General features: G+C 46.0%; 1 protein-coding gene across 3 annotated transcripts in view; it reads left to right on the top strand.

Annotated features, from left to right (window-relative positions):
- The window catches only part of tmem131 (transmembrane protein 131), a 254,435-nt gene that overhangs the window by 40,299 nt on the left and 199,388 nt on the right, over window positions 1-14,748 (top strand). The window contains exon 1 of one of the 3 annotated variants that reach the window (XM_070892449.1): window positions 10,732-10,752. The exons of the other annotated variants lie outside the window; for them this stretch is intronic. The gene's annotated coding sequence lies outside the window, so the exon portion shown is untranslated. Of the gene's footprint in view, window positions 1-10,731; window positions 10,753-14,748 lie in introns of those variants that run through there. 3 annotated transcript variants of the gene reach the window in all.

Here is a 14,748-nt window from a genome sequence, read left to right as displayed (position 1 = left end):
GGGGGAAAAATAAAGTGAGAGAGGAAGCTTGCTGGGAACATAAAAACTGACTGCAAAAGCTTCTGTAAATATGTGAAGAGAAAAAGATTAGTGAAGACAAACATAGTTCCCTTGCAGTCAGATTCAGGTGAATTTATAATGGGAAACAAAGAAATGACGGACCAGTTGAACAAATACTTTGATTCTGTCTTCACGAAGGAAGACACAAATAACCTTCCGGAAATACTAGGTGACCGAGGGTCTAGTGAGAAGGAGGAACTGAAGAAAATCCTTATTTGGCAGGAAATTGTGTTAGGGAAATTGATGGGATTGAAGGCCGATAAATCCCTGAGGCCTGATAGTCTGCATTCCAGAGTACTTAAGGAAGTGGCCCTAGAAATAGTGGATGCATTGGTGATCATTTTCCAACAGTCTATCGACTCTGGATCTGTTCCTATGGACTGGAGAGTAGCTAATGTTACACCACTTTTTAAGAAAGGAGGGAGAGAGAAAACAGGTAATTATAGATCGGTTAGCCTGACATCAGTAGTGGGGAAAATGTTGGAATCAATTATTACAGCGCAGAAGGCGGCCATTTCGGCCCATCCTGTTCGCGCTGGCCGACAAAGAGCTGCACAGCCCTTGGTTAGCAGTCCTAAAGGTTACATATAAACCTATGAACAATGACAGAAAGGCAAAGAGCACCCAGCCCAACCAGTCTCCCTCTCACAACTGCAACATCCCTTATACTGAAACATTCTACGCTCCACCCCAACCGGAGCCATGTGATCTCCTGGGAGAGGCAAAATCCAGATAAAAACCCAGGCCAATTTAGGGAAAAAAAATTTGGGAAAATTCCTCTTCGACCCCATCCACGTGATCGAAACTAGTCCAGGAGATCACCCTGGCCGTATTCTATTCCCTGCAGTACTTACCATTATATCTGCGCCATCCAACAAAAGGTCATCCAGTCTAATCCCAATTTACCAGCTCTAGGTCCGTAACCCTGCAGGTTACTGCACTTTAAGTGCCCATCCAACCAAAAGTGGTGAGGGTTTCTGCATCCACCACTCTTCCAGGCAGCGAGTTCCAGATCCCCACAACCCTCTACTGCACCCTCTCTAGTGCAATCTCGTCCTTCCTATAATACGGCGACTAGAACTGCACGCAGTACTCCAGTGGTGTGAGACCCCGCCTCAATGATGCTACACTGTCCACCCAAGTTCAAATTGCCCTCCACTTGTATCGATTTAGGAACTGCATTATAAATAGTCTGTAAAAGTACCGCTTTTCAACATACCTGTGAACAATAACATTATCGTGCAGTTATCCTGCACTTAATGCTATCAGCTATGCATTTAGAAGGTATATAAATACTCAGACTAAATATGTAATTTTCTTTGAGTTAAAACTTTGTGGAGGATATCTTTCCTGGCAGTGAGTGCGAATAAATATCTTCAAATTAGGTTGCATGAATGTGTTTTATATTTCAAGTCCAGAGAATAAATATTTTAGCACATTGCTGCCTATATTATATTTATGCAGCACATTCAAAGATGCTGTGTTTCAATTTGGCATAGTTAGTATAATTGGTAATAAGAAAAATACTGTGTTTTTTAAATGCAGCATCTTTCAGTACATTCTGAAGCCCCTCACAGCCAATGAATTTACTTTTGAAGTATCATCACTGCATGTAGGCACATGTTATAATGCTGCAACTAGCAATCTGCCAAACAAGTGCTTTTGAAGTTAGATTTTTTTTACCCTTGGGCTTCTAGCAGATCCAGAGAAATTTCAGTCTCCTTGGACTGAATCCTTGATATTTTCTGCTGAAGCAGACACTAACATTGCAGTGACAAAACAGTGAAATGTCAGGAATAGCCAAGTTAAAGATTTAAACCAGTTTTAAATTAACACCAGCTCGCTCTTCATTCCCTGTTTTCTCGACTTTTACTTATTTCCAATTTGGCAGGGCAGGCTGAGAAAGTGGTTAAAAAAGCCTACGGGATCCTGGGCTTCATGAATAGAGGTATACAGTACAAAAGCATGATAATTATGATGAACTTGTATAAAACAGTGGTTCAGCCTCAACTGGAGTATTGTGTCCAATTCTGGGCACCGCACTTTAGGAAGGATGTGAAGGCCTTCGGGAGGATGCAGAAGAGATTTATGAGAATGATTCCAGGGATGAAGGACTTCAGTTACGTGGATAGGCTGGAAAAGTTGGGGTTGTTCTCCTTCGAGCAGAGAAGATTGAGAGGCGATTTGATAGAGGTGCTCAAAATCATGAGGGATCTAGACAAGAGTAGATAGAGAGAAACTGTTCCCATTGGCAGAGGACACAGATTTAAGGTGATTGGCAAAAGAACCAAGGGCGACATAAGAAAAAAATGTTTTTCTGCAGCGAGTGGTTAGGATCTGGAATGCACTGCCTGAAAGGGCGGTGGAGGCATTCAATCGTGGCTTTCAAAAGGGAATTGGATAAGCACGTGAAAGAAAAAAATTTGAGGGCTACGGGGAAGGAGCGGGGGAGTGGGACTAGCTGAGGTGCTCTTGCAGAGAACCGGCACGGGCTTGATGGGCGGAATGGCCATCCATGCTGTAACCATTCTATGATTCTATAACCTAAATCTGTATTTCCTTGGACATGAGAGGCTGGCGAATATCTAATGAAAACAGTTAATTTGCCTTTTTTTGTGCATCCTGGGTCACTGTTCAATTTGGAGATGGGGGCCATTTTTTTTGTGGGGAAGGAGAGTGGGTTCTGGCCTAAAATCAGGTGCATGGACTGATTTTTTTAATCCGTTGAAACTTCAAACTCAAGATTGAAATTGCAACCCGATTGATACTTGATGTCACTTTTCTCCTGTGCTAGACACTGGGTGGTGCCAGCAATTCTCTTATGACCAGACAAGACCTTGTCTACAGAATATTAAAGATTAAAATAACTATTTCGACTTGCTGCATGTCAACCATTTTGTATGTGGGCAGGTTGATGGGGAAAGTAGGTTGTTTCTTTGCCAAGGATTATACTTCACAATTCCTTTCTTGAATTAAAGATCTGTGTTTTTTTGATTTCACACATTATGTTTTGTGTACTGTTGGAGGATATATGAAAGATATGTGTAAAACATTAAAAAAAAACTCCAGTTGTGACCGTGTGTTTACTGACTACAATCAGTTGTGTTTTGCCCATGAAATAAGCAAAATGGAAAACCCCATAAAAATGAACTCACATCAGTGAGATTCCAGCATTGTCAGGGCACGATTACACTGACCATGAAACTCCCTGTGCTACAGTAGCAAAAGGGCTTTCTGCAGTATGGTTTGTTGCTGCTTTCTATACACACATATCTATGACATTGTATCAGCTGCAATGCTCCCTTGGAACCATGCATCCTTATGTTCATGCATATCTTCATGAATACCAGTTTACAGCTCAGTCGCTTTAAATCCTGCATTCCATTTATAAGCAACTGTACAGAAGATTCATGGCCAATGCCGTTGATTACAATAAAGCATTATATTTAACATTTTTCAGCACCCAGTTGCTTTGTTGACTATCTCATCCCAAATCCTCTGATCTTCCAAATGTCCCTTATGACTCAAGGTGGGCAACTAATCTAATCTAGTCCCAAATAAAAAGAGAAAATGCTGGGAAAACACAGCGGGTCAGGCAGCATCTGTGGAGAGGTGTGACGAAAGATCATGGAATGTTAAGTCTTGTATCTCTCCACAAATGCTACCTCACCTGCTGCGTGTTTGCGACATTTTCACAATTTATTTCCGATTTCCAGCATCTGTAGTGTTTTGCTTTTGTATTCTACTCCCAAGTTCTGCCGACACTATTCCGAGCGGGTTTCTGGAGGCAGAGCAGCAGCTTGCAATTGCTTTATTTTTATCCCCCTGTGTGAAATGCCTGACCTCTAACTGGCACTGCTCTAAAGCAGACAGGCGAGATCAAAGATTCAAACTGTTTACTTCTGTGGCAACATGTCTGTGCTCCATATATAATCGCATGGTGTGGTAGCACTTTATTAACATTTTGCTAAGAGCATTATTTTTAAATTTTCATTTGTTAAATTTTAGTAAAAATGCCGATGACTTAATTGGAGTTACTGGTCCCAATTTTCTTATGCTGGTGTAAAATGTTTAACAACTGGGTATACATCATGCCAGAATGGTAATTGTTAACAACACTCTGTTTTTTGTGAGTCTGCTAGTTTGTATAATCATCTATAGCCGCAGATGTAAATTTGGGCAGATGCTGAGAACATGCTAGTGGTTGGAGTGAAAAATTGTGTTCAGCTGAGATAGGGATGCGTAAAGCTAAAGCAAAATGACAGAATAGGGATACACCAATTTTTGCAGCTTTTGGAAAGGATTAAAAAGCATTTCAACCCTGTTGGTAGCCTTTGTCAAGGATGAAAGGGGATGAGGTCTAAGAAATGATTGGCCGCCTTCTTCAATTCTGCCTATCTATAGGCATGAGTGTGCAGATAAGAGTAGTTTGGTATCTGAACAGTTAGCTGCTGAAGCGGAGGTTGTTGGCTCCATTCCCGTAGGTCAGCATTGCACAATGCCTGGGACCAGTTGGAGATCACAGCTCGAATATTGACTAGCTTCATTTGCCAGCCCTATGCTGTATATTAGCTGCAGTTTTCTTGCAATGGCTGGCACAGATCTGTTCTTGCACTAGCTCTATTCTTGCAATGGCTGGCACAGATCTGTTCTTGCAATGGCTGGCGCAGCTCTGTTTGTCTCCCTGTTGAGGTGGAGCCTGTAAAGACATTTCTTGGTGCTAGGTGCACATTCCTGCAGTAATGGGTGCGGTTGCTGATCTCCTTGGCGTGCCGCCATAAATGCAGCACCATTGAAAGTATGACATAATGGGGTCAAGTTTCGGCCGCTCGCTAGAACAGTGCACATCGGAGAGGCCCGCCTAAGTTATAGAACAAACATTGCGCCGAATACTTACCTCGCGATTCTTAGACAGCTCTAGGCCCCCAATTCCACCTCGGCGCTGCGCAGCAGGAGCTGCTGGGGGCGGAGCTGCAGCCCTGCGCCGAAAACTGCCGGCAGCTGCACGCGTGCGCAGTAGCTGCCAGCGTCCTGTCTCCGGGGCAACGACCCTATCCCCGGCCGAGTGGCCTGCGCATCTTACCTCGGTAGCGGGCCCGCCCGCATCTCACTGGGGAGGGCCCCGCCCGAAGAGATGTCAACAGCCCGGCATTGGCTGCATGCGAGCCCCGCCCGAAGTCCTCGGCGGGGCCCGGCTTCCTCGACGTCGACTGGGCCCGCCCGCCCTGCATCTCGCTGGGGCGGGTCCTGCCCAAAGAGTCGGCGGCGTTGGCAGCCCGGTATAGGCTGCGTGTGGGGCGGCTTCTTCGCCGCCTTCTCTCTTCCACCCCCTCCCCCCCAAAAAAAACTTCCCCTCTCCTCCCCCTCCAAATCTTCCTCTCTTCTTTTCCCCCCTCCCACAAATCTTCCTTTCCTCTTTCCCCCCCCCTACAAATCTTCCTTTCCTCTCTTTTCCCCCCCCCCCAAAAAAAAACTTCCTCTCTTCTCCCCCCTCCAAATCTTCCCCTCTCCTTCCCCCCCCACCAAATCTTCCTCTCTTCTCCCCCCCAATCATTTTCCTCTCTTCCCCCCCCAACCATCTTCTCTTCCCCCCCCAAATCATCTTCTCTTCCCCCCCCCCCAATCATCTTCTCTTTCCCCCCCCTCCCAATCATCTTCTTTCCCCCCCCTCCCAATCATCTTCTCTTTCCCCCCCTCCCAATCATCTTCTCTTTTCCCCCCCTTCCCATCATCTTCTCTTTTCCCCCCCTCCCCATCATCTTCTCTTTCCCCCCCTCCCCATCATCTCTTTTCCCCCCCTCCCCATCATCTTCTCTTTTCCCCCCCTCCCCATCATCTTCTCTTTTCCCCCCCTCCCCATCATCTTCTCTTTTCCCCCCCTCCCCATCATCTTCTCTTTTCCCCCCCTCCCCATCATCTTCTCTTTTCCCCCCCTCCCCATCATCTTCTCTTTTCCCCCCCTCCCCATCATCTTCTCTTTTCCCCCCCCTCCCCATCATCTTCTCTTCCCCCCCCCCATCATCTTCTCTTCCCCCCCCCCCTCCCCATCATCTTCTCTTCCCCCCCCCCCCCCAAATCATCATCTCTTCCCACCCCCCCCCCCCTCTTCTCCCTGGTGCTGCAGTAGGTGAGTAGAAATAATTTTTTATTTATTGAGTGATTTTAAATTTTTAATTTTTTTTAACTTTTTTTATTTATTTGGTTTATTTATTGATTTATCATTTATTATTGATGATGGCTCTTTATTTGTAAAAGTGAAGTGTTTAATGTTTGTAAACCACCCTCCCCCCCCTCCGCCTTTTTCCCCAGGCCTGACTTTCTAAGAGTAGGCAAGGTTTTTCTGAGCGTACAAAAATCTGCACTTACTCCAAACTAACTTAGAATGGAGCAAGTTTTTGCTGCCTAAACAGGCATAAGTGGCCAGACACGCCCCCTTTTGGGGGGAAAAAAAAATCTGTTCTAAAATGATACTGTTCTAACTCACTAGAACTGGAGCAAACTAAAGGCCAAGAATTGCAATTTCTAAGATAATCCATTCTGAACTAGTTGCTCCAAAAAAAATAGGAGCAACTCAGGCCGAAATTTGACCCCAATGTGACTGGATTACTTCAGAAGAACCAGCTAACATTACTGATCTTCACAGTGTGGAGAACTCTTTTCACAAGCTCCACGAAAGCAGAGGCAAATAGAACTGTGCCATTTATTGCAAGAATGGAGCTGTGTCATCTATTGCAAGAACATCTGCAGTTAACATACGGCATAAGGCTGGCACATGAAGTGAGTTAATCTTAAAGGTATGGCTCAGTTTGATAGCACACTCTCCTGAGTCAAAAAGTTGTGGATTCAAGTCCCGCTCCAGAGACTTGAGCACAACAATGTAGGAAACGCGCCAGCCAATTCGCACACAGCAAGCTCCCACAAACAGCAATGTGATAATGACCAGATAATCTGTTTTTTTTAGTGATGTTGATTGAGGGATGAATATTGGCCAGGACACCAGGGATAACTCACATATTATTCTTCGAAATAGTGCCATGGGATCTTTTTCACCCACCTGAGAGCAGATAGGGCCTCAGTTTAATGTCTCATCCGAAAGATGGCACCTCCAACAGTGCAGCATGCCCTCAGCACTGCACTGGAATGTCAGCCTAGATTTTTGTGCTCTAGTCTCTGGAGTGGGACGTGAAACCACAACCTTCATGGAATTGCTGCTGTATTTAAACTTGCCCTGATGATCACTCCTTATTATATGGTGTTCTCTGTAAATTTGTCTAAAACTTCCAGTATCTTCCTTTTTACGTTTATAAAAAAAAAATCTGTGTTTTTTTTAATAAATGTGACTTTGTCTTCTGTTGTAGGCACGTCGGCTGTTTTATTAAATTGATGTACCATCTGCTCTTCATTCAGTTGCCTAATTAAAGTTATCTGATTCAATTTGTTCCAGCACCAATTATCCACTTTGCTGTTAACTTAATTCAAATTATTGGAAAGTTCTAAACACTCAGTGAATTATCAGAAGTAGTTTGTAGGTAAGTCCCTCTCCTGAAACCTTTCCACTATTCTATCCAAGCTCTCCTTTTATTGACACGAAAACCATTTTCAGAATCTTGTTTTTAAACACTTTCTTTTGTTTTGAAGTTGGAATTAATTAGCCTTACATCTCCTTCATAACTGGCTATTACACAACCAATCCTTTTGAGATGAGGTGTATTGGGAGTTGCCCAGATATCCAGTTGCCTGAATTCAGGCATCATAAAGACTTAAGTACTTCCAATTTTAATGGTTTCTCTTTCATCGTGTGATCATATTGAACAACTTATAAAACGAGGGCATTCGCAGCGTTGTAATTTGGCATAGATCTAGCTCTCAAGGACACAAGGTAACATGATGCCGCCTCCATTGCTAAAATAATAGATTCCAATGATGCATCTGTACCCCTATGGTTTTGAGCTCTAGTCAGCTATACTGTACATCAGTCAACCCCCTTCTGAGTTCATGAATGTTATTTGATTATTGAGTGCAATCTAATGTTTCCCTGTCAGGTAATGTAATTTAATCTGATAATTTTTATGAATCACTTGTTTTACACTCAATTTGTTGTCACCTGAGCCCTTGTGGCTCACTTGATGGTATCCAGCATTCTATATGTAATTCAGCAAAGCGATTTTGGATGACCCAAATCCGATTGTGAGTGTAGCAGTATTGCCAAGAATGAGTGACACTAACTCTACCATTCGCACCTTGTGTTGATGATTTGCCATGGAGAGCTACAGTTTCCTGGACGTCTTGCGATGATTGTTTGCACTAACTTTTACATAATTAGGACCCCCCCACCCCCAAAAAAAATTATATTTCTCAATGAAATGGTTTGGACGTCAAAAGCTTTTGAAACCCTGCTTTGTTGACTAATTGCCGGAGCAGTTGTTTAATTTGAGTTGTTTTAGGCAGACACACTTTTCAGTTGCCACACATTGTTGAGCATTTTTCATTGAAATTTGTCCAAATCACAAGTAAACCTTTTTTCTAGTCTTGCCATAGCTGTTGCTTCTTGCACCATAATTGGTGTCAGTTAGCACTGGATGCATTTGTTTGCTTCAAGACAATCAAAGACATTTGGGAGCAATTCTTCAAGATTAGGTCCTCTTGCCATATTTTGCCTGTTTTTATGATTAACATTCTGGAAGAGTTTTTTCTCTTTTCCCCCCCCTCCCACCCCCCCCCCCCCCCATTAACTTCATTTTCATTGCCCACCTGTTGTAGCAATCGTATATCTTGATTTGTCTCCAAAGTCATGTAATTTCTCCAAAGGTATACATCACACTGCAATTTGTGGTAGGTTACCATGGAGCAAAACATGCATTATTCACGTTTGTCATTTGCTGCTTTTTAAGGTTAGAACACTGAATTATAGGGATGAGCCCGTTTTAAATTGTGCATCAAGTTAAATCTAATGTGCTCTTCCACCCCGCCGCCAACTGCTCCAGCCTTTTTTTTAATATATCGATTCTGAAACCAGCAAATCTTTGAAGGTGTTGAAAGGTCCATGCCTGAAACATTGGGCCCAAGTTTCCACACGATAAAAAACGGGTGCCCCTCCAAGCTGGGCGGCCGTTTTTCGCGCCTAAAACGGCGCCTAAAAAAAAACTCGCGATTCTGGAGCGTTCTGCAGCTCCTTGTCTGCCTGGCGTGGCGCCCAGGGGGGCGGAGCCTACACTCGCGCCGATTTTGTAAGTGGGAGGGGGCGGGTACTATTTAAATTAGTTTTTTCCTGCCGGCAACGCTGCGTGTGTGCATTGGAGCGTTCGCGCATGCTCAGTGAAAAAAACATTGGCACTCGGCCATTTTTGTAGTTCTTAGTAACTGTTTGTTTAATGAACATTTTTTTAATAAAAGCACATTGCCATCAGCACATCTCACTGCAGCCTTCTCACTGTCTCCTCCCCCCGCGGGAAGAACAGGCGCCTCCTCTCCCCCCGCGGGAAAGAACGGGTGCCACCTACCCCCTCTTTTCCCCCCCCCCCCCCCCCCACTCTTGCGGGCAGAACGGGCGCCTCCCCCCCCCCCCCCCCCCGGGGGGCAAGAACGGGTGCCTCAGGCTGACTGCAGAATTCTCTGTGCCTGAAGCACTTTCACACAGGTAGGAAGATGGTTTATTTAATCTTTTCTTTGCATATAAATGTTTATTCAGGTTGGATTTATTTGTATAATATTTGTAGAAGTATAAATAAGGATTTATTGTAGAATTTAATGAGTTCCCTTTCCCCCCCCCCTGTTCTGGACGCCTAATTTGTCACCTGCGCCTGATTTTTTAATGTGTAGAACAGGTTTTTTCAGTTCTACAAAAATCTTCACTTGCTCCATTCTACTTTATTTTGGAGTACGTTTTCACTGTGGAAACTTTGAAATCAGGCGTCAGTGACCGGACACGCCCCCTTTTGAAGAAAAAATTCTGTTCCAAAGTAGAACTGTTCTACCTGACTAGAACTGCAGAAAAAAAAATGTGGATAATTGCGATTTCTAAGATAGTGCGTTCTCCACCAGTTGCTCCTAAAAATCAGGCGCAAATCATGTGGAAACTTGGGCCCATTAACTCATCTGTTATCTACACAGATACTGCCTGACCTGCCAAGTATTTACAGAATTTCCTATTTTTATTTCAGATTTCCAGCTGTTCTTTTGCCTTTGTTGAAAGGATCAGTGGGCTTGAGGAGTCTCCGATCCATTGTTTCTATATTAAAGCAATTAAAATGCCTGTATATAATCCGCCAACGCCTCGATGTTAAAATTCTCATCCCATACAACCGTCCCAGATTTCTGGCCTCTTCAGCATGCCCTATTTTCCTCGCTCCATCATTTATTGCCGTGCCTTCAGCTGTCCAGGCCCAAGCTCCGCAATTCTCTCCACCTCTGTACCCCTCTTTTTTTTTTTTAAAAAGCCACTCCTTAAAACACAGGTCACCCGTCCTAATATCTCCTTGTGTAGCTCGGTGTCAAATTTTGTTAACACTCCTGTGAAGCGCCTTGGGACGTTTTACTACTTTAAAAATGCCGTATAAATACAAGTTCTTGTATTCAGTCCCAAGCTGTATTTGTTGCATAGCTAAACTGGTTTCCACTTGACTGGTATTATCGACTAGTAACTACAATTGAAGATTGATGTTGGCAGGAAACCAATACTGGATGGAAACTGAGGTGAGCAAGTCCATTTTCATGTGCTTCATTGGTTTCATGACTAACCGTGGAACATTGAACTACTTTTAATGTCGCTTTTTACATGCCATAATTTTTGGTAGGCAGTTAACAATATGCCCAAAGTGTTAGGAAGCTAATTGAAGATTAGTGGTAGCGATAAGCAGCTGAACAGGAACAGTGCATGCTTTCAGTTGTGCTGCTGCATGGTAGTGTATTGTTTGGTTTAATTAAAACCGGGTAAGAGTATGAAACAGAATTAGAAATCATCTGCATCGCCATAAACGTTGGTTTATGCAGTGAAATGGATCTACTTCCGTGAACAATTTGCACTTGTACAAGCTCCTTTAACATAGTAAATGTCTCGAGGTGCTTAGCAGAGAGAAAAAAAAGCAGATGCTGAGGGAAAGTAGAAGTGTTGAGTGGTAACCAAAGGCACATTTGAACAAATAGGTTTTGAGATGGCGTTCGAAAGCGAGGGAAAAGGTTTTGTGTGTTGGGGCCAAGATGATTGAAGGTTTCTTATTAACAAATGGAGGGAGGCGGGAGGCACAGGAGACTTGATCAGGGTGTACGCTGAGCTGAGCTGGAGGAGGTTGCAGAAGTAGGGCGGGATTTCTAAAAGTGAGTATTTTGAATTCATCATGTTGGACTGTGAAGCTAAACAAGGTACATGAGCAAGACTTTTAGTGCAGATCGGGAAGCAAACAGCAGACTTCTGAATGAGTTGAAACTTGTGCTGGAGGAATTCGGGTTAAGGTGAAGTGTTGGAAAAACTGAGCCTGATGTTGGCCAAGGTAAGGGTGGAGGTAGGTGATACTAAGAAGGAGAAATGGGTGGTTTCAATGACGGAGAGGATATGGAGGTTGAAGCTTGGGGTTCCAACACCAGATTTCTGATTGGAGGACCAGACCTGATTTCTGATTGGTCCCTTTGGAGGACAAGACACACCCAACAGTTTCTCTAGAATGTGTAATCAATTACTTTGTAGAGTGTAATTCGAGCTAGTCTGACTGCCAGGCTCCAGACAGAACAGAGCTTGCATCATCATCATCATAGGCAGTCCCTCAAAATTGAGGAAGACTTGCTTCTACTCTAAAAGTGAGTTCTCAGATGGCTGTACAGACCAATACGGGAATTACAGTCTCTCACAGGTGGGGCAGACAGTGGTTAAAGGAAAGGGTGGGTGGGGAGCCTGCTTTGCCACACGCTTCTTCCGCTGTCTGCGCTTGATTTCTGCATGCTACTGGCGACGAGACTCATGGTGCTCAGCCACCTCCCAGATGCTCTTCCTCCATTTTGGGCGGTCTTGGGCCAGGGATTCCCAAGTGCCGGTGGGGATGTTGCACTTTATCAAGGGGGCTTTGAGGCTGTCCTTGAAACGTTTCCTCTGCCCACCTGGGGCTCGCTTGCCGTATAGGAGTTCCGAGTAGAGCGATTGCTTAGGGAGTCTTGTATTGGGCATGCGGACGATGTGGCCCGCCCAACGGAACTAGTCGAGCGTGGTCAGTGCTTTGATACTGGGAATGTTGGCCTGAGTGAGAACACTGACAGTGTGTCTATCCTCCAAGTGAATTTGCAAGATCTTGCAGAGGCCGCGTTGGTGGTACTTGTCCAGCGCTTTGAGATGTCTGCTGTATTTGGTCCACGTCTCTGAGCCATGTAGGAGGGCGGGTATCACTACTGCCTGTAGACCATAAGCTTGGTGCCAGAATTGAGATTCTGATTTTCAAAAACACACTTCCTCAGGCGACCGAAGGCTGCGCTGGCACACTGGCGGCGGTGTTGGACCTAGTCATCGATGTGTGCCCTTGCTGTTAGTAAATCCCGAGGTATGGAAAATGGGGCACGTTGTCCAAGGCCGCGCCGTGGATTTTGATGACCGGGGGGTCAATGCTGTGTGGCGGGGTCAGGTTGTTGGAGGACCTTTGTCTTACGGATGTCTAGCGTAAGGCCCATGCTTCCGTACACCTCGGTGAAGGTGTTGATGATGGCTTGGAGTTCGGCCTCTGAGTGTGCGCAGATGCAAGTGTCGTCCGCGTACTATAGTTTGATGACAGAAGATGGGCCAACCTTGGATCTAGCCTGGAGGCGGCAACGGTTGAACAGATTCCCATTGGTTCTATAGTTTAGTTCCACTCCAGCGGAGAGCTTGTTGAGAGTGAGATGGAGCGTTGCAGCAAGGAAGATTGAGAAAAGCGTTGGTGCGATGACGCAGCCCTGCTTGACCCCAGCCTGGATTTGGATTGGATCCGTTTAAGATTTGGGCTTGCATGTCATCGTGGAGCAGGCGGAGGATGGTGATAAACTTTTGGGTCAGCCGAAACAGAGGAGGACGCTCCATAGTCCCTCGCGGTTGACTGTGTCGAAGGCCTTTGTGAGGTCAAAGGAGGCCAAGTACAAGAGTTGATGCTGTTCCCTGCATTTTGCTTGTAGTTGCGTGGTGAAGATCATGTCCGTTGTACACCTTAGTGGAAGGAATCCACATTGTGATTCTGGGAGGAGCTCTTCAGCCACGGGGTAAAGATGATTGAGGAGGATTCTTGCAATAACTTTCCCAGTGGCCGACAGCAGGGAGATTCCTCTGTCGTTGCCGCAGTCAGACTTGTTCCCTTTTTTGAATATGGTCATGATTATGGCATCTCAGATCTCCTGGCAAGCTCTTCTCCTTCCAGATAAGAGAGATAAGGTCATACATTAGTGCCGCTCCGCCATACTTTAGTGCCTTGGCAGGGATTCCACCGCTCCTGATGCCTTGTTCTTGAGCTGGCGGGATGGCCTTTTCTACCTCATGCAGGGCTGGGGTTTTGCTGAGATGGTGGCGGGTAGCATGCTGCGGGATGGAGTCGAGGACACTTGCGTTGAAGGCAGAGTCTCGGTTAAGGAGATCTTCGAAGTGCTCCTTCCAGTGGGCCCTGACTGCCTCGATCTCAGTGCGTGCCTCTCCGTTCTTGGCCAGCATTGGGGTGGGGCCTTGGGGCATAGGTGGACTTAACTGAGCTGAAGAACCTTCGCACGTCGTGGTTGTCAGCCAACTGCTGGATCTCCTTTGGTTTCTCCACCTACCAACTATTCTTTAGGTCGCGGGTTTTTGGTTGGACCTCGGCCTTCAGCCACCAGGAGAGCTGCTTTGCTGCTCCTGAATTGGGTTGCTGCTTTAGGTTCAGAAATGCCTTGCGCTTGCGGCTTATTAGCTCCTGGATCTCCTGGTTGTTCTCGTCAAATCAGTCCTGGCTGAGTGACCGAGCGTCTCTTCGCAGCGCTGGTTATGGAGGCCTTGAGGGCAGACCAAGCGCTGTGGGCACTCTGCATCTCGGGGTCATCGAGGGTCGCCAGGTTGGCAGTGAGGCAGGCGCTGGCTGTACAGGGCTTTCTTAACTGGGTCTTTGATTGCCCCAGTGTTGATTTTTCTGTGCCATTGTTTCTGTTGGCGTCGCTGTTTTGGGGCTATATTGATACAGAACATAGAACAGACGGGGTTCACCCTTGCGGCTTAAGATCTTTTCCCACCCCCGTAACTAGTTCCTGCCCTCACAACAAATTCCTAACCTTCCTTCCACCCCCTAAGTTTCTGACCTTTTCCCTCACCAAAAAGTTCCTGACCCTAACCTCCTCCCTCTGCCCAAGTGCCTGACCTTCAGTCCCTGTCTCCCCCTCCGATTCCCTCTCCACACCCACCCCTCCGATTCCCTCTCCACCCCCACCCCTCCGATTTCCTCTCTACCCCCCCCCCCAGATTCCCTCTCTTACCCCCCCTCCGATTCCCTCTCTTACCCCCCCTCCGATTCCCTCTCTTACCCCCCCTCCGATTCCCTCTCTTACCCCCCCTCCGATGCCCTCTCTACCCCCCCTCCGATTCCCTCTCTACCCCCCCTCCGATTCCCTCTCTACCCCCCCCTCCGATTCCCTCTCTACCCCCCCCTCCGATTCCCTCTCTACCCCCCCCTCCGATTCCCTCTCTACCCCCCCCCTCCGATTCCCTCTCTACCCCCCCCCTCC

Source organism: Pristiophorus japonicus, chromosome 10 (assembly GCF_044704955.1).
Source record: "Pristiophorus japonicus isolate sPriJap1 chromosome 10, sPriJap1.hap1, whole genome shotgun sequence".
In the NCBI taxonomy this organism is placed as follows: Eukaryota; Metazoa; Chordata; class Chondrichthyes; family Pristiophoridae; genus Pristiophorus; species Pristiophorus japonicus.
This window is presented reverse-complemented; position numbering and strand designations above follow the sequence as displayed.